The sequence below is a fragment of the Rhipicephalus microplus genome, unplaced genomic scaffold, assembly GCF_043290135.1.
Source record: "Rhipicephalus microplus isolate Deutch F79 unplaced genomic scaffold, USDA_Rmic scaffold_24, whole genome shotgun sequence".
In the NCBI taxonomy this organism is placed as follows: Eukaryota; Metazoa; Arthropoda; class Arachnida; order Ixodida; family Ixodidae; genus Rhipicephalus; species Rhipicephalus microplus.
Window position 1 is genome coordinate 6,900,254 of NW_027464597.1, and position 20,891 is coordinate 6,921,144.

The 20,891-nt window shown below is 45.8% G+C and overlaps 1 long non-coding RNA gene across 1 annotated transcript in view; it reads right to left on the bottom strand.

Moving 5' to 3' along the window:
* The window catches only part of LOC142786486 (uncharacterized), a 75,797-nt gene that overhangs the window by 31,144 nt on the left and 23,762 nt on the right, over window positions 1-20,891 (bottom strand). The window contains exon 2 of the long non-coding RNA XR_012889069.1: window positions 3,313-3,370. This is a non-coding gene — a long non-coding RNA (uncharacterized LOC142786486). The remainder of the gene's footprint in view (window positions 1-3,312; window positions 3,371-20,891) is intronic.

Here is a 20,891-nt window from a genome sequence, read left to right on the forward strand (position 1 = left end):
AAACCCTGCCTTTCGTTGCGCAAGCATAGTGCCAAGTCCAACCCCGCTGGTATCAGTATGAACCTCCGTGGGAGCGGCAGCATCCTAGTAGCGGAGGATGGGTGGTGAAGTTAGCAGGCGGCGTAATTTGGTGAACGCATCGTCGCGTGCTGGTGACCAGGTGGAAAGGTCCTTGTCGCCGCTAAGAAGGTCCGTAAGGGGCGCACATATGGAAGCAAAATTTCTAATAAAGCGTTGGAAGTATGACGACTAGCCGACAAAACTTCTAAGTTCCTTTAAGTTCTGTGGCTTCGGAAAATCGGCGACTGCTCGAAGCTTGGCGGGGTCGGGAAGTATGCCGTCCCGCGATTCGACGTGGCCAAGGATGTTGAGCTGCCGGTCACCAAAACGACACTTCTTGAGGTTGAGTTGAAGGCCGGCGTCGGTGAGGCGTGTGAGGACGTGCTCGATACGATTTAAATGGGTGTCAAAATCGGTGGAAAAGACAAGTACGTCATCGAGGTAGCATAAACATGTGTTCCTCTTGAGGCCTCGTAAAATAGTGTCCATCATTCTTTCAAAAGTGGCTGGTGCATTACGAAGGCCGAAAGGCATAACGGTAAATTCGTATAATCCATCAGGTGTGACAAATGCTTGTTTTCGGTCGGTCAGATGCTTCCATAGGAACCTGCCAGTATCCAGACCGTAAATCCAGCGAAGAGAAGTATTCTGCTCCCTGCAAACAGTCAAGGGCGTCGTCTATACGTGGTAACGGGTAAACGTCCTTATGGGTGATCTTCTTTAAACGTCAATAGTCCACACAGAACCGAATGGAGCCATACTTTTTCCTAACAAGAACGACCGGTGACGCCCAGGGACTGTTAGAAGGCTGTGCAATACTCCGCTGGAGCATGTCAGCAACCTGGTCGTAAATAACACGGCGCTCCGACGCTGAGACTCGGTAGGGGCGCTTCCGTAGAGGCGTATGGCTTCCTGTGTCAATCTTGTGAGATATGTTCGATGTGTGACTGAGGCCAGAAGCATGGCTGTCAAAAGAAGTACGAAACTTTTGCAGCAGGTTCACCAACTGGCTTCGTTCTGAAGAAGACATTGCGACATCGATGGAGCGCTGGAAAGCATCAAGGAGTGACTGGTCAACAACAGTCAGAAATGAGTGCACTGAGGTCCGTGAAAAGTAAACTAGATGGAGCGTCAAAAATGTGACGGGCGTCGATCGGATGCACGTGACTGAGACATTCACCATAAAATAAAGGTAAAGGCCCTTCTAGCGTATTGTACACGAGCGTCTTCGTGACGCCATGGTGGAGAGTAAGGAAAGCAACGGGCAGTGGAGAACATTTGCGTTGAATGAACAGGGCAGAGGGCGTAATTAGAACATCACCATCGGAAATAGCGTCACACGACACAGTCACCAGCAGAGAAGAGCGCGGTGGTACGGTGGTGTCGTCGGAAACAAACAGTTTATAATACAGCAGGGAGGCTTCGACAGCGTCAACACCAGGAAGTGCAGATAGCTCAAGTTCAGCGCGACAGCAGTCAATGACGGCATTATTATTCGCAAGAAAGTCCCAGCCGAGTATCATGTCATGGGAACACGAGGGCAGCACTACGAATTCGACGATTTACACAATCCCTTCGATGATGACTCGTGCGGTACAGGCTGCGAGAGGTGTTACATTTTGTGCGTTAGCTGTTCTAAGAAAAAGGCTGGATAATGGCGTCAGAACTTTGTGGAGTTTGCGGCACAGGTTGATGGAAAGGACGGATAGAGCGGCTCCGGTGTCGACAAGCGCCATGACGACGATACCATCGACTGACACTTCGATGACGTTAGCTGGACAGGGGCGAGGACTTGTGCATGGCGACGGAGACGCAGTTCGTGCCTTGGGAACTGCGGCCGTTAGTTTTCCTGTTCGGTGGGTCCGGAACAGCGACGCATAGGGGAAAGCGAACGTCGACGTGGAGATGGGGAGTGGCGGGTGGAACCGTGTGAACAATCAGAAGGAAAGGAAGAGGAAGGAAGGTTCGAAGGCATAGAAGAAAACTGAGGGTCGAAAGAGGGCATTTGTTGAATGTTCTAAGCAGCCTTGTGACGACGACAATAACGTGCCACGTGACCAACACCGCCACAAGCAAAACATATTGGACGGTTGTCGTAGGTCCGCCATTGGTCGACTCCGTCTTGCGGCTGGGGGGCAGAAAACTGCGGCCGAGGTGGTATCGGCATAGGCGGCGGTGAATAGGTCAGCGGCAAAAAGGGCGGCGGAGAATACATAGGCGCTGGCTGGAACGCAGGCTTTTGAGGTCGAGCAACGGCCTCGGCGTACGTGAGAGGTGTGGCGACTGGCGATGGTTCACGGGCGGGAGGAAGAACTTGTGCGACATGGTCTTGAATGAAGTCGCGGAGTGTTGACGTCAATCTGCGTGGTTGATCGGGTACGCAGGATATCAAAGAGAGCTGACGAGCGACCTCAGCGCGGATGAACTCTTGGATCTTGGATAGAAGAGAGGCATGGTCTTCTGCTATGACAAGGGTGGACAGGCTGGACATAGAGTCGTCGAGCACCGAGGGACGTCGGGTGGAAAGACGTTGCCTGCGCAACTCGTCAAAACTCTGGCATAACTCAGTCAGTTCTAGGAGAGTGCGAGGACTCTTAGAAAACAACATTTGGAAAGCGCGTCCTCAATGCCCTTCATGATGTGCTTGATCTTAAGCTCTTCGGACATCGACTCGTTGATTCGCTTGCAAAGGTCTAGAACGTCCTCAATATAGCTTGTTAAATTCTCACCAAGCTGCTGGGACCGAGTATGCAAGCGTTGTTCGGCACGGCGCTTGCGTAGCTCCGGCCATCCGAAAACTTGTGTGAGGCTCGTTTTGAAGACCGACCATGTAGGGAGTTCTGCTTCGTGGTTGATAAACCACAGCTTGGCCACGTCCGACAGGTAGAAGGAGACGTAGGCCAACTTAGCGGCGTCATCCCATTTGTTGTGAGTTCTCGAGTGATGAATTAAATCATCACTCGCGTACTAACTGTTTCTGACTACTTACATGCTTCGAACGCATTATCCGGACTTCCTTAACCATGATCCAGGAAATATGTCCCTTTTAGCTTGCGCATCCTACCGCTCTATTGGAAGCTATGCCAATCTAAATACTAAACTCCGTTTATTCTAAGAAATAGAATAATGCCAGGCAGCGTTATCAACGACGCTGAAGTTGCCGATAGCTTTTGTTTCAACCAAAACAGAATACAGTTTGTGAATACCTTTACACGTTCTAACTACAGCACTGCCAAATATACTGTTACTTACTTGATTCACACAATCTGGGGATTCAGAAAAACTATTGCTGGTTGCGCTTGAGAGATATCTGCAGGTAGAAGAAAGAAACGTGGCGAAATTTAAATGCAGCGTTCACTTTTCTAGGAACTCACGGGTACTGCAATGACAACAGATTTTAAATTTTTTCCCATTGAATATTGCAACAAGGCATTGTTTTCAACCTAATTAGAATACAGTACAAATACTCGTAGACGTTGCTCGTGCAACTGCGGTTATGAGTGCTAAAGCAATCTATTGTGTGCGAGCCCAAAGCTGTGACAGTAGCGATTTTGAACGGTCATTCAACCTCTTCGGTCACTTGCATAGGTGTGCGCAGAATTCTCTAATAGGAGGCACAAAGTCTCACTGGAACGTTCCTTTTCTTTCTTTGGTAGAATCCAAAAAATTAAAAATTGGCAGACGCCACTTACAGTAGAAATTGATAGATAGATAGATAGAATAATGAATAGATAGATAAATAGATAGATAGATATATAGATAGATAGATAGATAGATAGATAGATAGATAGATAGATAGATAGATAGATAGATAGATAGATAGATAGATAGATAGATAGATAGATAGATAGATAGATAGATAGATAGATAGATAGATAGATAAGTTTGCGTGCTTGGGCGTGGGTAATCCCGTTTAGGTTTGCCATGGAGGCCAGATGCGATCTGAGGTGAGCCGGAAACCAAATTATGGCGTGTTCTGAAATATCCTTATTACGAAAGATGCGATCTTCTTCAGCCGATACCAATCCAGATGCAAAGGCTCACCGCACAGCGGCTCGTGAGTCTGTATAGATGTGTTGCCGGGAGTCGTTAAGGAGAGCGGGAGCTATGGCTACGTGTTCAGCTTTAGCGGGAGTGGTGTTCCTGATAGACGCGGAGTGAATAACATAACCTGCGTGGTCAACTGCAACAGCCGATAAGTTGGCTGTCCGACCGTATTGCACCGCGTCTACGAAGAATGGAGACTAAAGGTTTGCACGAACACTCTTGAGCAGTGCTTCGCCCCTGGCCTTCCGCCTGTTCGCGTTGTGCTGCGCATGTACGTTGCGGGGGAACGGAGCGACAAAAATCTTGGCCTTTGCTTTTTAGCGAGCGAGTGACCACGTTCCTCTTCTACCACAATATACCCTATGATTGTCAGGATGCTCCTTCCTGGTGCCGAGGAGGAGAGCCTGGCCATCTAAGCCGTATGCTGTGCCTCGATGATCTCTGCCAACGTGTTGTGTATACCCAACTGCATGAGGGGTTCCGTACTGGTACCCAAAGGGACCCCTAGCACTTTTTTGATGCTCTTGCGGTTCAGGAGATTGTGTTAACCTTTTTATGACTTTGCCAACAGTGTATAGCAACATTGTAACTACGTTATTCTGGTACAGGAAGCTATTTTTTCATCTGTTGAATATAGTAATTGTAAAGTGTTGGCTGCTACACCGCCGAGATGCAAACGCCGCTGATGTGCCACGCAAAGAGCAAGTGACCCTCCTCTCTTTCAAGGCGTATATTGCGTTGGTGCCCAGGCAACAAGGGAAGGTTACGACACCCTAAAGGAGGCGTTATTTCGCCCCGTCAAAAGTGGAGAATGAACTGCAAGCAAAAAAAACAAAAAAAAACGGCGTAGACCAGCAGCTCTTGTTCCGTGCGAAGAGATCAGGCTGGACACGGTCGGTCACCTTCTAACGTTCTCACAAAAGAAATGCCGCTGTAAATGGATGAATTCACAGGTATTACACGGGTAACGTGCAGAAAGAGCGATGCACATCTTTGTTTTACGCCAGGATAGGAGTGCCTACAGAAATTTCACACTGACCCGTAAGTGTCTTGCAACGAAGCCTGATTTCGCCCTCATGCCTAGTGTTGCTCGCGGACAACAGAGCTGTATCTAGACAACCAAACATAGCAATTTTTTGCTAGCCAAGTGCGAATTTTTGTGCTATATTAAGCTCCAATATATAAAAAAGTGCTTTTTTTAAATATTTAACGTTTCGTCAATAAAGGGCTAACAAATGCTTCGCATTTAAAAATTGGCATATCCTACGTGGCTAATTGGCTAAGCCAGTGGGCTTGGCAGCATGTCAGCAACGCCTCACGCTCACGCGATCCGCTTGCCTTTCGTGCAGTCACTCACCCTGATGTGCCTGGTGACATCCTTCCATGGGCCGCCCTGCGTAGCCGATGGAGACCCGATGTTCATGGGCCACCAGCTGCTGCATCCTTCAACTACGACAGTCTTCGTTCAACGAGATCCTGGCTCCGAAAACGAGCGGCGTGTGCATGATGATCTTCGCAGGCACACCCCTGCCAACGTCATCGCTCAGCTGCCTCATGCCCTTTCCTTCTGTGGATGCTTCACCGCTACGTCGACCACTCTAACGTCACAGCAGCACTATATAAGGCCTGACAAAACGTAACCTGCTTCCAGTTGGCTTGGCAGCATGTCAGCAACGCCTCACGCTCACGCGATCCGCTTGCCTTTTGTGCAAATAACATGTTCATATTCTCTCTTCACCCGCCGTACCCGATACATGGCATTAGTTGTGCTGCCAAGCCCACGGTGTTGCATTGCCATGATTTGTGAGTGTACTCATGTTATTCTTAACCTCTTGCTTCTAGCAGGCGATATTGAGGAAAACCCCGGTCCCAACACTCGATCCGCTTCATCACAGCCATCTGATGACATAATGTCAGTGCTGAGCGCAATTCAGAGCAGACAAGCAACACTCTTAGATGAAATGAAATCAATCCACCTAAAATTATCAGAAAATGACAAAGCTCTCGACGATATAAAGAAAAGACTAGGGGAAATAGAGGGCGTTTGTTCTTCGATCGCCTTAGTCAAAAAACAAATCCATGGTGTTCGAGGCATGGCAGAGCAGGGCACCAAGATGTTTGGAAATTTGGCTACCAGGCTAGACGACTCCGAAGATAGGGATAGACGCTCAAATTTAGTGTTCTTTGGGCTAAAAGACAATAAACATGAAACATGGGAGCAATCGGAGAAGTTAATAATCGATTTCTGCAGCCCGAGACTTGAAACTTCTCTGCAACCAAGAGACATAGAGCGCGCTCACAGAATTGGCCGCTTTCGACCAAATAACAATCGACCCATTATTGTCCGATTTTCCCATTTCAAAGATAAGGAGGGCGTATTATCAAGAAGCGCGCGACTCAAGGACACCAACTACAAGATTACAGCAGATGTCTCGCCAACTACTCGCCTTGCCCGGAAAAAGCTAGTCGAATTCGGTAAATCTCAACGCAAGCCTTTCAAGCTCCGTTATGATAAACGTATACTCGATAACACTACTTACCTTTTTGATTATACTGAGTAGAAGGTCATTCGACAGCCATGGTAGCAATCACATGACTCTTCTCAGCGAGAATTTCCACGCACAGCTCTGTCTTTCGTATATACGAACATAACAAGTATCCTGCCCAAACGCGACTCACTTTCACACATAACAGATACCACTGACTGCAATTTTATAGTTCTAACCGAAACTTGGCTAAATTCATCCATTTCCAACACCGAACTACAGTGCTGTTTCCCTGATTTTGTAATTTTTCGGCGCGAACGAGAAAATAAACGTGGTGGTGGTGTCATGATGGCCGCCCATAATAGTGTTCAGTGCTCCATAGTCGATCTACCCTCTCCCTTAGAAATCTTTTTTGTGCATTGCCAAGCGTCTAATCCACCTGTTGTAATCGGAGTGTGTTACCGCCCACCTGAAGCCGATACGTCTTTCTGAAAACATTTCCATGATGCCATTTATTCTGTCACAACTGCATTTCCAAACGCCCCACATATTTTATTTGGTGACTTCAATTTCCCCGGAATAACATGAGTGAGTGAGTGAGAATTTATTAGAAGGCAGAGAGGTCGGCCTGAGCTAGTTCGCTCTAGCCTGCTACTCTACACAGGGGATAAGGGAAAGGGGAAAGAAAGAGGGATGAAGGTGATGATGGGGACAAGAAGAGGTGGTGCGTATGTACAGTAGCCACTTAGTATAGTACCCTACAGTCTAGTTTCTAGTCCAGTGCTTTTTATGAAGTCTAGAACAGCCTTTGTAGCAGTTTTTGACACTGTTTGGTCGTTCATTGCTGACAATATGTGGCTTTCACTTAATGGTGTTCGTCCAATGCTTGCCAACGTTGCAGTTAGCATTTCTCTTTGTGCCACGTATAATGCACAGTCACAAAATATGTGAGCTATCGTTTCGCGCACTTGGCAGCGTTCACAATTTGGGCTGGCCGCACGGCCGATTAGGTGGGTGTAGTGACGAGTGAAGGCGACGCCCAGGCGAATTCGGTGCAGTATATTAGCATGTCTTCGGCTGATTTTATCTGGAAGACGAAAAGTCATACTGGGGTCTGTTTCCCGCAGGCGCTTGTTCCGGTGATCTGGTAGCAACCAGTAAGTGGCAGCGCATTCGCGCATGAGTGATCTCAACAATGTGTTGACGTCACCTCGCGAGTAGGGTACTTAGACGTACATAGGAGCGTTGTATATTGCCGCTCTTGCTTCGCTATCGGCTGTTTCGTTGCCAACCAAGCCGCAGTGTCCAGGAATTCATTGGAGTGTAATCAAGTGACCGCCCCTCTGTGTTAGGTCAAATGCTTGGACGATTCCTAACGTTAACTCGTAAAATTGGCCTCTTCTTAAGCAAGAATGGATAGCTTGAAGCGCTGATTTTGAATCAGACAGAATCGTCCATTTACGCGGTGCTTCGTCGTTCACAAATTTTATGGCTTCTTGTATAGCAACAAGTTGTGCAGCTGTCGAAGATGACCTATGATCTAATTTGTACTGTCGGGAAATACCGAGTTGAGGGATCACGAAGGCTGCAGCTGAGGCGGATGAAGTTACGGATCCATCGGTGTAAATGTGCACAGAGTCGCTGTATCGGTCATCTAAATGTGCCAAGGTGAGTTGCTTGAGGGCAATATAAAAAACATGCGACTTATACGAAATTCCACGTATGTGAAGGCACACCAGCGGTTTAGTCAATGTCCATGAAGGCACTGCAGAGATTACGGCAGGTGCAAAGCCTGCCGGGATCATGTGCCTATGCGTATCGAGGCATCGCGAATAGGTACAGCCTGGTCGGTCCACTTGTAGCGAAGATAACGGGAGCTGTGCATGTCGGGTCAGCAGACGAAGGTGCACTCGAAGAGGCTCACAGGACGTGTAAACCTGTATAGGGTAGGTGCGTGACTCCTCTATAGTGCCAGAGGTAGATGTGCACCGTGGCAGGCCAAGGCATATTCTCAGTGCTCGTGCCTGAAGGCTCTTTAAAGTACGAAGGCACGTTTCCCGCATGCTGGAAAGCACAGGTGAGCTGTACCTTATATAGCCCACAAACAATGCCTTGTATAACTGCAGAAGACTTTTCTCCGAAGGGCCCCATCTCAGTCCTGCTATAACACGAAGAACATACACAAAACTGATTAGTTTGTTTCTCATCACAGTCACATGCTTTGACCAGGACAGGTTGCGATCATTGACGACTCCTAAATAGCGGTGGTGCTTAACCACGGGAATCACTGCTCCGTGAGCGAAGATTGGGTACCGCGACATTGATTTCTTCGTAAATGCCAATGCAGCACATTTTGCTATTGAAAGTTCCAGGCCCTGACGACGTAAGTACTTAGATGTTATTGATGTGCCTTGTTGTAGCCTTGCTCGCAGTTGTGGTCGCGTTGCTCCAGATGCCCATATGCATATGTCGTCCGCATATGCACTGATTCTGACAACGTCGCAAAGCTCAACTTCAAGGCCAATGAGTGTTATGTTAAAAAGCATGGGGCTCAGGACGGCGCCTTGCGGAACTCCACGGCTTACGAGGTGCCTGGCCGTGTCACCGTTGGATGTCGACATAAAAATGGTACGTCCTCTGAGATAGCTCCCTATCCATGCGTGTAGTCGGCCACCTACGCCGATGTCTTCAAGTGCGTCAAGAATGGCCTCATGGTAGACGCTATCGTACGCGCCCTTTATATCTAAGAAAATGGCCCCTACCAATCTCCGACGTTGTCTTTCCTTTTCAACAGAAGAAACTAGATCTACAAACCATCTATAAATGATCGACCTCTACGGAAGCCATTTATAAAATCTGGTAAGCCGACATTATTCTCCAGCAGCCATTCCAATGTTGCCAGCACCATGTGTTCCATCACCTTACCGATGTAACTGGCTAGGGCAATGGGTCTATAAGAAGACAACTCGTGTGAACACTGGCCTGGTTTTTGTAAGGCCACTATGCGGCTGCACTTCCAACTCTCTGGTACTGTCGCTGTTTCCCACGTAGAGTTGTAGAACGACAAGAGAGCCTGCCTTGCTTCCTGGCTGAGGTGATATAGAGCCGAATAAGTAATTCCGTCAGGCCCTGGTGCGGACGACCGTCGGGACGTAGAAATCGCAGCGTCGAGTTTGTGCATTGTGAATGGCAAGTCAAGGCGATCGTCGCTGGATGGCGGTGAGGCTAAATACGAAGTTGATATCGATGAGGAGGATATACGTACGAGCAAGTGGCAGTAATCTTCTGCAACCTCTACTTCAGGTCGGCCTTGCTTTAGAGCCAAAGATCGGAAAGGGAACAACTGTTGAGTGGGCGTCTGAAGGCTTCGGACAATTTGCCATATTCGAGACAGGGGTTTTCTGGGATCAAGAGGGCTACAAAATACCCTCCACCATTGCCTATCGAGCTTATCGAGGTGTCGCAATACATGTCGTTGTGCTTGGCGTGCTGTAGATAGGTCAGCTGGTAATTTCGTCCTCCTGTATTTTCTCTCTGCCCGGCGACGAATTGCACGAAGGTATTCATATTTTGCGTCAAGTTGTGATCTTGGTAGCGACACATTCACAAGTTTCGTATGCGTTGTTAAGGCTAATGTAATTAGGCTTTCTATTTCAGATATAGATTGAATGTTCCCGCACTGAGCATTTACAGAAGCTTATAATCCTGGTCAGTCTACGCTTTTCACAGGCCGGGGAGACGAACGATGGAAACCTTTTAGCTGTATATATGTTGGGAGATCATCCCATCACATCATCCCATGTGGGGTTCTGCCTCAATGAACACCCGCGGCAGGGACATTGCCGATTTTGTGCTCAATGAAGGCCTTATGTCCATTAACGATGGCTCACCTACTTACCTCCGTGGCGCATCGTACAGCAGCTGTCTAGACGTATGTTTTGCGAGCAGAAGTCTCTTGCCTACCACCTGTTGGTTTGTAGACGTTGAAACACATGGAAGTGACCCGAAATAACATGGTCAGATGTAGCACTAACTGCATCAAACCACAGCGCTGAAAGTGACTTCTTAAACTCTTGTTTAACATTCGGCTTATCACAACTTATCTCTAAACCTGCTCGACAAACAGAACACTCCTCCAACATTCTAGACCTATTGCTTACGTCTCACCCTGATAATTTTTGTGCAGTGTCATATTTATCTGCCATTAGCGATCACTCTGTTCTTCAGACAACCTTTCAGTGCTAGTTACCTACTCCCAAGAAAATTAAGAGAACAATCACATTATACGATAAGGGCAACTACAGAGCTATAAACGATGAACTAAGAGCTTTCTCTGAATCCTTTCTAACCGATTTTTTTATGCGCACTGTCGGAACAAACTGGCACCTATTTAAAACCAAACTACAGCACCTGATAAAAGTTCACGTTCCCACCGTCACCTTAACCATAAGGTCAACATCCCCATGGTTCAACGCTTCACTAAAACGTCTTAAAAATAAAAAGAAGCGCCAGTTGCGCTCCGCTAAGCATTCAGACACCCAGTACGCGTGGGACAATTACAAGGCAACCGAAAAGCTTTTTGATTCTCTCGCAGCTAAAGCCAAGCTTTCTTTCTATTCTTCTATCTTACCTGATATGCTCCGAAAAAATCCTACGCAATTTTGGAAAACAATTAACCCATCATCTATTACCCCTTCATCGAACATTACACTACGCGACGAACAAAATGTTTCAATTCCTGAACACTACACTTCGCATGTATTAAATGAAACCTTCTGCTCTGTATTCACCATAGAACCTGACGGTGACCTTCCCCATGCCCTCCCTGTATGCCACCCGATCATGTCGAAAATCGCATTTCATGCCAATGGTAATTCCAAGATAATCGACTCGTTAAAGCTTACTTCATCAATGGGTATAGATGGAATTACCACAAAAATATTGAAGAACACTAAAATTGTAACAAGTGTGATTTTATCTAACATTTTTCAGCAATCACTCTCATCTGCAGTGGTGCCCCAAGACTGGAAGGTAGGCAACGTCATTCCAATCCCAAAGAAAGGTAACTCGTATTCACCCAAAAACTATCGTCCCATTTCGCTCACAAGTGTATGCTCTAAAATAATGAAACACGTAATCTATTCCCACATAGTCAACTTTCTCGCACCTCTTCATTTCTTTCATAAAAACCAACATGGCTTTCAGAAAGGTGTTTCGTGTGACACTCAACTAGCTCTGTTTACTAATGACATTAGCTCTTGCATTGATGTAAATATACCAGTAGACGCGCTCTTTTTAGACTGCGAAAAAGCTTTTGACAAAGTTCCTCATAAACGCTTGTTCTTAAAACTTTCTTGTCTCAACCTTGACCCCTTATTTTTCAATTGGATTTGCGACTTTTTAACTAACTGCCAGCAGTTCGTTTACGCAAATAATTTTTCTTCGTCTTTACGCCCTGTCATTTCAGGCGTGCCTCAAGGCACGGTTCTAGGATCTTTGCTTTTTCTCATATATATTAACGACTTGCCAAATAATATTTCTTCTAACATCAGACTTTTCGCCGATGATTGTGTCATTTATCGCCCAATTAACAACACATCACATGTTCATGAACTTCAATTTGACCTTCATAAAATTGAAATCTGGTGTACAACGTGGTTAATGTCCCTTAACGCAAAGAAAACGTCACTAGTCTCTTTCCATCGCCGACAGTGCTACCTATCTCCAGCATACTTCATTAACAACACTCAAATTTCATGCGTAACTACATACAAGTATCTAGGTGTCCATTTTTCTTCTGATTTAACATGGTTCCTTCACATAACGCACATTACTAACGAAGCAAACCTTGCTCTTGGCTGTCTGCGCCGAAACCTTCATCTAGCTCCTACCCCTGTCAAACTACTCGCTTATCAGACACTAATCAGACCAAAACTTGAATACGCATGCGCTGTTTGGGACCCTCATCAGAGTAACAATACTAAAACACTTGAAACAGTGCAAAGCCGGGCAGCAAGATTCATCTTTTCAGATTATTCATATCAGTTAAGCGTAACCGAACTTAAATCTCGTGCTAACCTCGCTACCCTTTCGTCTCGCCGCTGTATAGCTCGTCTGTGCCTGTTTTTTAAGTTTTATGATGGATCGCCTCGTACTGCCACCATCAAGCCAGCCCATCGTCATTCAGACCGCATCAATCACAGGAAAGCTGTTTACCCGCCAAGAGCTCACTCCACTGCGCACCTTTCATCCTTCTTTGTCAAGACCGCACAAGATTGGAATGGCCTTCCTCCTCACGTTGCGCACCACTCCAGTATCATCAACTTCAAAGCAGCGATCGAGCATCTACTCCTTTAACCGATTGTAATAGCCCACCCCTCATGTAAAACCCCTTCATTGGGGCCTTTGAGGTACTGTAAATAAATAAATAAATAAGTACAGTGATAATCGATGCTATGCGAAGCACGAATGAGAAATGCTGATATGTGCCTTTAATATCAGCACAACAATACGAGGTGGAAGTAAATGATTCCGTACATGACTTCCGTGTCATGATTATCATGTTTGGATGTGTCGTTTACCTTCGTCATCCATTCACGTCACGTGATACCAAAATTAGTATATGTGAAGCTAGCGTAACGGCCGTGAGCACGTTATAGGCGTGGTATGTTATCATGTTCTTACATGACGTGCGTGTCAGGATTATCATGTTAGCACCAGTCATATATTTCGTCATTCATTGACGTCCCGTAACACCAAATTTGGTATGTGTGGAGCTAGCACAACAGCCGCGAGCGCACCACGAAGGGCCCAATATACTCCAATGTAGCGTTGACGCACGCGCACGCTGGGCACAGCGATGTTACATTAGCGAAACGCCAGCACTCTATTATACTCTGACGCCAGGCACGACCAGCGTCCGTCGGCGCGGCCCGTCAGCCAGTGGCGTGAAATAGGACATGCTGCAATTCGCGCCAATGCGTTACCAAGCCAACACTGTGTCTCCCCTTCGTTACAGAGGGACGCCGGAGCGCGCATGCGTCGAAGCGACGCACCACGGCGCGCGCCTGCGAGTATATGGCAGGAGCGGCACCTGGCGTGGCAACGCCGGCGTGACGCCACAAAGTGATCGCCGGTGAGCACGCGCACCGCGGCATGTCGAAATGTGTTGGCACCTTGACTGTGGCATGTAGTTATGATCTCACATAACACGCATCTCATGATTATCATGTGTGCACCAGTCACATACCTTCGTTATCCATTAGCGTCATGTAATACAAATTTTGACATATGTGAAGTAGCAAAACGGCCGCGAGCACATCATCAGTAAGGTATGTAGTCATGTTGTTAGATCACACGCATGTCGTGATTATCATGTTTAGATGTGTCATTTACCTGTGGTATAGTGAACTAGAATATTCTATTTCATATGCCTATGTCGTGCGTTCGCGTCGCGTAATACCGAGTTTGGTGCATGTAGAGCCAGTGAAACGGCCGCAAGCACATTTTGAGCGAAGCATGTATTCATGTTGTTAAATGACACGCATCTCACGTTTATTAAGTTTGCACCAGTATCATACCTTCGTGCATCCATTCACGTCCCGTAATACCAAATTCAGTATAAGTGAAGCTAGCGAAACGGCCGCCAGCGCTTCACGAGCGTGGCGTGTAGTCTAGTTTCTACATGACACGCATCTCATGATTATCATGTTTACACCACTCACATACATTCGTCAATCATTCACGTACTGTATTACCAATTTTGGTATATGTGACGCTAGCGGAACGGCCGCCACCACATCATGAGAGTCACATACAGCCATGTTGTTACATGGCACGGATGCCATAATTTTGATGTTAGGGTCTGTCGCTTGTGTTCGCAATGCAATCATGCCATACCATACTAGTTTTGCAACATGCCATGAAAGCGAAACCACCGCAAGAGCTGCAAGACCATGAAATTTAAATCATCACATTCATCATGTATATCATAATTTTGATGTTTTGACTAGTCAAATATGTTCTTCATACAATCATTTTATGCCATACCAAGTTTGGTATCGATACCATTATCAAAACGGCCAGGAGAGCTAAAAGTCTTAGATAGATAGATAGATAGATAGATAGATAGATAGATAGATAGATAGATAGATAGATAGATAGATAGATAGATAGATAGATAGATAGATAGATAGATAGATAGATAGATAGATAGATAGATAGATACGGTCAATGTGGCCGAGGTTTGCTAAGAAAATCTCCGCATTTAAAATGTCTTACCGACGACTAACTTTCACCTCTGAGAGCGTTTAATTTTCAGAAATTGGCTGAACTGGAGGGCTAGGTTGAACGCAGAAAGTTTCGAACCCTCAATGTTTCCCGGTAGCATAAACAATAGTCTCAGCTGCATTCAGAAGTAAAATTTTAGATAATAGTAGTCATAAAGGTACTAGTTTTCAAAATAGGCTCCTTTAGGCACCTATTGGCCTTGATGCAAAAAAGTCAAAAATAGGCTTTTCTAGGCGCCATAAAAACATTGCGAAAGCTCTTCTTGACCGCGAATTTGTATTCATATATCAAAGTTGCTTGATAGAACCGCAAGAAACAAAACAGGCAATAGCCTAAAATGCAGTTTTTAATTATAACTCTCAGGTCATAACAAGAATATTGTAAGAATTCTGTCGCGTACAACGTGAAACACTTTCCTCCAAATACGTTTTGGGACATACGAGTACTTGTATACCACGGATCGTAAAAGGTGCCTATGCGCCTCAGGTGTTTCACAGTTCACATCTGTCGAAAAACAGCGAGAACAGACACTGGTAAATTAAATGCGAAAGCGTTAAAAACCCCGACATCGAAGCAGCATTCACCTGTTGAAATCCAAGGATAAATGCTATAGTAGCAGCAAAAATCGAACCCAAGAATACTGCGTGGCACTCAAGTATTCTACCACAGAGCTACACAAGGTCTCGAAACGGCTTTGGAAAAAAGAACCTATGCAAGTGTAATCTTGGCGAAAGTTGAAACGACAGCTGTGGTTGCAGTGCTGGCCATTTAATTTTGAAAACATCATGCACCTGTGTTGCATATGAATAATTTCGTGCATGAGTCTCTTCGGCTTCGCGGAAGCTGGATGCTATCTCTGATAAAATCCGCACAGGCCACTATGCTAACTGCCAGCGTGCCTGTCCACGTGTCCATGATGTGACGCCTGTGCGCTGGCTATAAGAAAGCCGGCAGATATTTGTATTGATGTCTTATTTTATGTTTCGTTCCCTTTACTGAGACACCACCGATGCGTATAATAAAGCAAAGAGTGCCTGCTCTCAAGTTCGACGGTTTCTGTCCTTTTTGTGAAGCGACAATGTACTTCAAAGGTACAGGAATCACGTCGGGTTAGCGTCAACTGTACTTAAGTGTCATACACTGAATCTAGAACTACGTTACTTGCGAACACAATCGCTACATTTCAGCTTGCCACTTCTATAGGGTTCGTAACGCTCGTGTTGCTCTTGGTATCACTACGGGACAATAAATAACAGGTTATATGGAACATCTGCGGCTGTTCGACATTCTTGTCTAGGCGTGTAACATTTGTGCATTTAAGCTAAAAAGCACCAAGGTAATAAAAAACTAACATGTGCGCTACGTGTCTTCAATTAGCGCAGTATTGTACTGAGACATGTAGAGCACCTCAGAATATTTCATCCGATCATCGGAACGAGCGTCTGTGGGAAACAGACCCCGGTATGACTTTTCGTCTTCCGGATAAGATCAGCCGAAGACATGCTAATATACTGCAACGTATTCGCTTGGGCGTCACCTTAACTCATCACTACACCCACCTAATCGGCTGTTCGGACAGCCCGAATTGTGGGCGCTGCCGAGTGCGCAAATCTTTAGCTCACACATTTTGTGACTGCCCATTATACGTGGCGCAAAAAAAATGCTAACTGCCACGTTGGCAAGCATCGAATGAACGCCATTGAGTGAGAGCCACATATTGTCAGCAATAAACGACCAAACAGTGTCAAAAACTGCTACAAAGGCTGTTTTAGACTTTATCAAAAGCACTGGACTAGATATTAGACTGTAGGTTAATATGCTAAGTGGCTACTGTACGCACGCACCATCACTTCTTGTCCCCATCATCCCCCTTCATCCCTCTTTTCTTCCCCTTCCCCTACCCTCTGCGTAGAATAGCAGTCTAGAGCGAACTAGCTCAGGCGGACCTCTCTGTCTTCTAATAAATTCTCACTGTCTCTCTTCATCCGTTCAGCCAAGCTGAGCAATTCAAAAACATGGCTTAATGAACTTTCAAATAGTGACTCTAGTGAACAATTCTTAACACAAAACGTGTAGCGCTTATTCAGAACTTATGAAATTTGGTACATGTGGTAAGATAACTGCCCTTCTTAATTTTTTTTATCTTTTACATAAAAAGCGTGCAATTCAAAAATACCCCGTCGTTGCCGCCCTAGGCCCAGCGTTTTTAGAGCCCTCAAGTGTAAGTTCAAGGAGTTATCAAAGCCTGCTCACGCATAAAGATGGCTTGAACAGGCTGTCGATTAGTACGATACACGGGAGCGATGGTAAGAAGGTACTGTTAAAAATAGACAAGAAGAAAAAACTTCGGCGAAAAAGTAGGCGCCTCATGCGAATGTTATACGAGACCAGCGCCAGCATTCGGCGCAGCGGCGCCATTTTTTTTCGCAAGCTTACGACAAGCATGATGAAGGGGGAGAGGGTGACATTGTGTTGAAGAAAGGATATTAAAATCACAGTGGGAATTATTCCAGGAGACTTTTGTTAGGTCCTATTTTGAGCGTATTGCGTGTGGTTGCTCCTCTAGATACATGAGTGCACTATGGCTCGATTGACCGTGCATTCAAATGTTCATTAGTCATACTTCGTTTCTATTCGGAATATCATGTTTAGTATACCTGTTTGTCAAAGCGGAATACATACACATAAACAGATTGAATAAAAAAGATTTCGGTACTCTACTAGATAAGTCTCGAATAATAGGAATGCTTAGAAAGGGATAAGACTGATTTCAGTCCCAAGCGCTTTTACTGTAACATCATGGGCAGTCACATAGCAGACTCAGGCACTGTTCCACCAGTCCCTATGCACTACCTATATCGTGTCTGCACATTTTGTGTCGTGTTTGGCAGGATTCCTGCTGTAGGTGAGAGGCCCACATCTGTTATTTTAGACGTTCGTCTTTCTGGCGTTGTTGTCGCTGCAGTGCAGACAGGGTTTTTATTGTATACCCGTAGCGAGAACCACAGTGCGGACGTAATGATTGAGCGTCGGCTTCTACTGTAAAAGTAACTCGGTTCGATTCACAGGGCCAGCCGGGGGACACGGGTCTCAAAGGCAGAGGGATCAAGTACACGTATTAGGTTAGGTTCTTTATGGGGTGCTCCCCTCACCCGGCACCTTGAGTTAAGTAGGTACGAATCATATCTTCACGTTATTCAATAGTAAAACGAATCATTTCATACCGTGATTTTCTTTTGTAAAAGCGTGCCTGAAAATGAACTGCGCACCACATATTCCTATCATGTTTTTTTTATATCTCTCCATCACAATGTCACCTTCTCCCTCTCCAGCATGTTTATTGTGAGGCCTAAAAAAAAGAAACAAAATACTGGTGCTCCGTCGAATGCTGCCTCCGGTCTCGTATCACATTCGCAGGTAACGGCCCCTTTTACAGTGAAATCTGTTACGAGATCACAAGCGTCGCTTGCGGCACCGTAGTTGTCCGCCACTGCCCTCGCCTGTGACCGTAATCACTATGACACGACATAAAAAAAACTTTGTAAATAAAAACACCGACGACACAGTGCGATTCAAAAACCGGATACCCTGCGTGCCAGTCCAGTAGTCTACCACTGAGCCGAAGCGATCTTCCTGTCTTTATTGCAGGGCTTCAACAACAACCGATACTTGGAACACCATTGTAATCTGGCCTTAGGCAGGCTTGATGTCGGGAAAGGAATAGCGTTAATGTGATCAATAAATTGTTTTAGAACAGCAAAGGAACAAGCACGTATCATACAATGCGAATTGCGCAATGAGTGGGTCGTCGAGTGCTCCAGCCACTAACAAAAGCTGGATCTTGTTCACCTACTAACTGCGGCACATACGAGGGAGATTGTAGGGGATTACAAATTCAGGGATAATTCTCCGTTGTCGTCAGCCGCAATATAACAATAGCATAAAATGTCTTGCAAGTGGGCAGCGGGTATCATGCTTCTCTGAAGAATGACGAAGAATATGATTGTCTGTCTTCAACCGCTGTTAAATTTTTTTACGAGGGTCTAAAATACTGTAATGCTAAATATAGCTGAATTCAGTTGTTTTAGGCATAGACATTTTTTGTGTGTGTTTATTATGGCAATCTTTTCAAAGCTTTTTTTTAAATCCTTCAACATTAAATTATTACCTGTAATACCTAACCAATTCAACTTTTTCCTTCAAAGTAATTAGTTTAAAAAGTAAGGCACCGTCCGATTCATGGCCTATTTCCCTGGGGGTTGCGCCAAGCTGTTGAGGAACCAACCAACCAACTACTACACAATGATTTATGACTTGGTGGTTACACTGCAAGTGTGCTTCTACCCAAGGAGTGCTCATAAAAGGCTCTGAGAGGCTGCTCTTCCAGCTTTCGCTGTGACTCTGCTGCACGTTCCGCGCAGATCCGGTGTTTTTTTTTTTTTTGCTCAAACCAAGTCTTTTGTTCTTTTTTTAAAAAATACCATTCTGCATCGCTAGGCGTCTACGCATCGTATGCACTCTAAACATTACCACGCCTAATGTTACGCTGAGCTGTATATTTAAGCGTGATGTGCATGTCAGTTACTCGTGCATGAAGCTTCAAGCCCCACGTTACCAAAGTAAACGTGCAGTTTCGTTCAGGTCAGCGTGAGGGCAAAGCTGCGTGCCACGGTTCTGTATAATGGGCACGCGTGAGCGGGAAGTGCACGCGTGTGCAGCGGATATCACATGCTTAGAATCATGCACCGGACAGGCGTTAACATTCGCCATCACGGCCCCGCCGCGGTGTTCTGGTGGCTAAGGTACTTGCTGCTGACCCGCAGGTTGCGGTACCGAATCCTGGCAGTGGCCGCAGCATTTTAGATGGAGGCGAAAGTGCTGTAGGCCCGCGTGCTCAGATTCGGGTGCACGTTGAAGGACCTCAGGTGGTGGAAATTCCGCAGCCTGCCCCTACGGCATCTCTCATACTCATATGGTGGTTTTAGGACGTAAAACCCCTCACATCAATCAATCAATGAACAATTGTCATCACGCACACACAAATCCTAATAGAGGAGCCACGATATGCAGCACTGTCTGTTTGAAGAGCGGGCAGGCGCACTCGCTAACGCAAACGTGACGATGTGCATGTGCCTGCGCACATGCCTCGTCCTCGCTCCCCATGAGAGAAATACGAAACTTCTTCGTGGAAGGCTGTCGAGTATCGTGGGTTTGAAAGTCTGCTCAGAGCCATATTTGTTGCGAATGCAGCAGATGACTGTGGCAGTATTTCATGAATGCATTGCCAAGATTTTTTGCTGACGTTCAACGCGGCAAAAAATCTTGGCACTGCATTCATGAAATAAAAAAAGCACACCAAATCTGATTGTGTCGTGCTATGTCAGATAATCCACTGCACTCTGAAGACTAGAAAGAACCATTTCTACGGGGATGCTGCGTATACCAATACAACTGAACTGCAATTCATGATTGACTGAAATAGGAGTAAGTAAGTTTCTCGTGTTTCACTCGATCTCTATGGCATCAAACATAATTATTTGCAACGGTTTCTTGACCGCTTGTTACATGTGGAGTGCGAAAGGTACCTTAATGAAGCAGTTTATTTGGCGGAGGGTGATAACCTGCTGTCGGAGAAATAACACCCTTATCCTATCTTTCTATCATATATTCGTCTTCGTGTTTTTCTAATCATCTTAAAGGTCGTATTATTGAATTCCTCGGAGATACTGTGTTTCAACCTGTGTGTGCGTGTGGGGGGGGGGGGTTAGTGTGTGTTTGTGTGTGTTTTGTTGTTGTTTTTTGTCCCATTTCTGACAGTGATGTGTTCCATACTAGTCATTTGCATCCTTGTTCCTCTTTATCTGCACTCACAGGTATATCTTTTTCTAGACACACCTAAGGAACCTTATAGAACCTTGTATTTTCTGCGGGGAAAAGGAGGCTTCCCCTTAGCAAGAGTGAGCCCAAAAACTTGATTTGAGGGAAAAGTCATCTCCAAAGAACGCACGT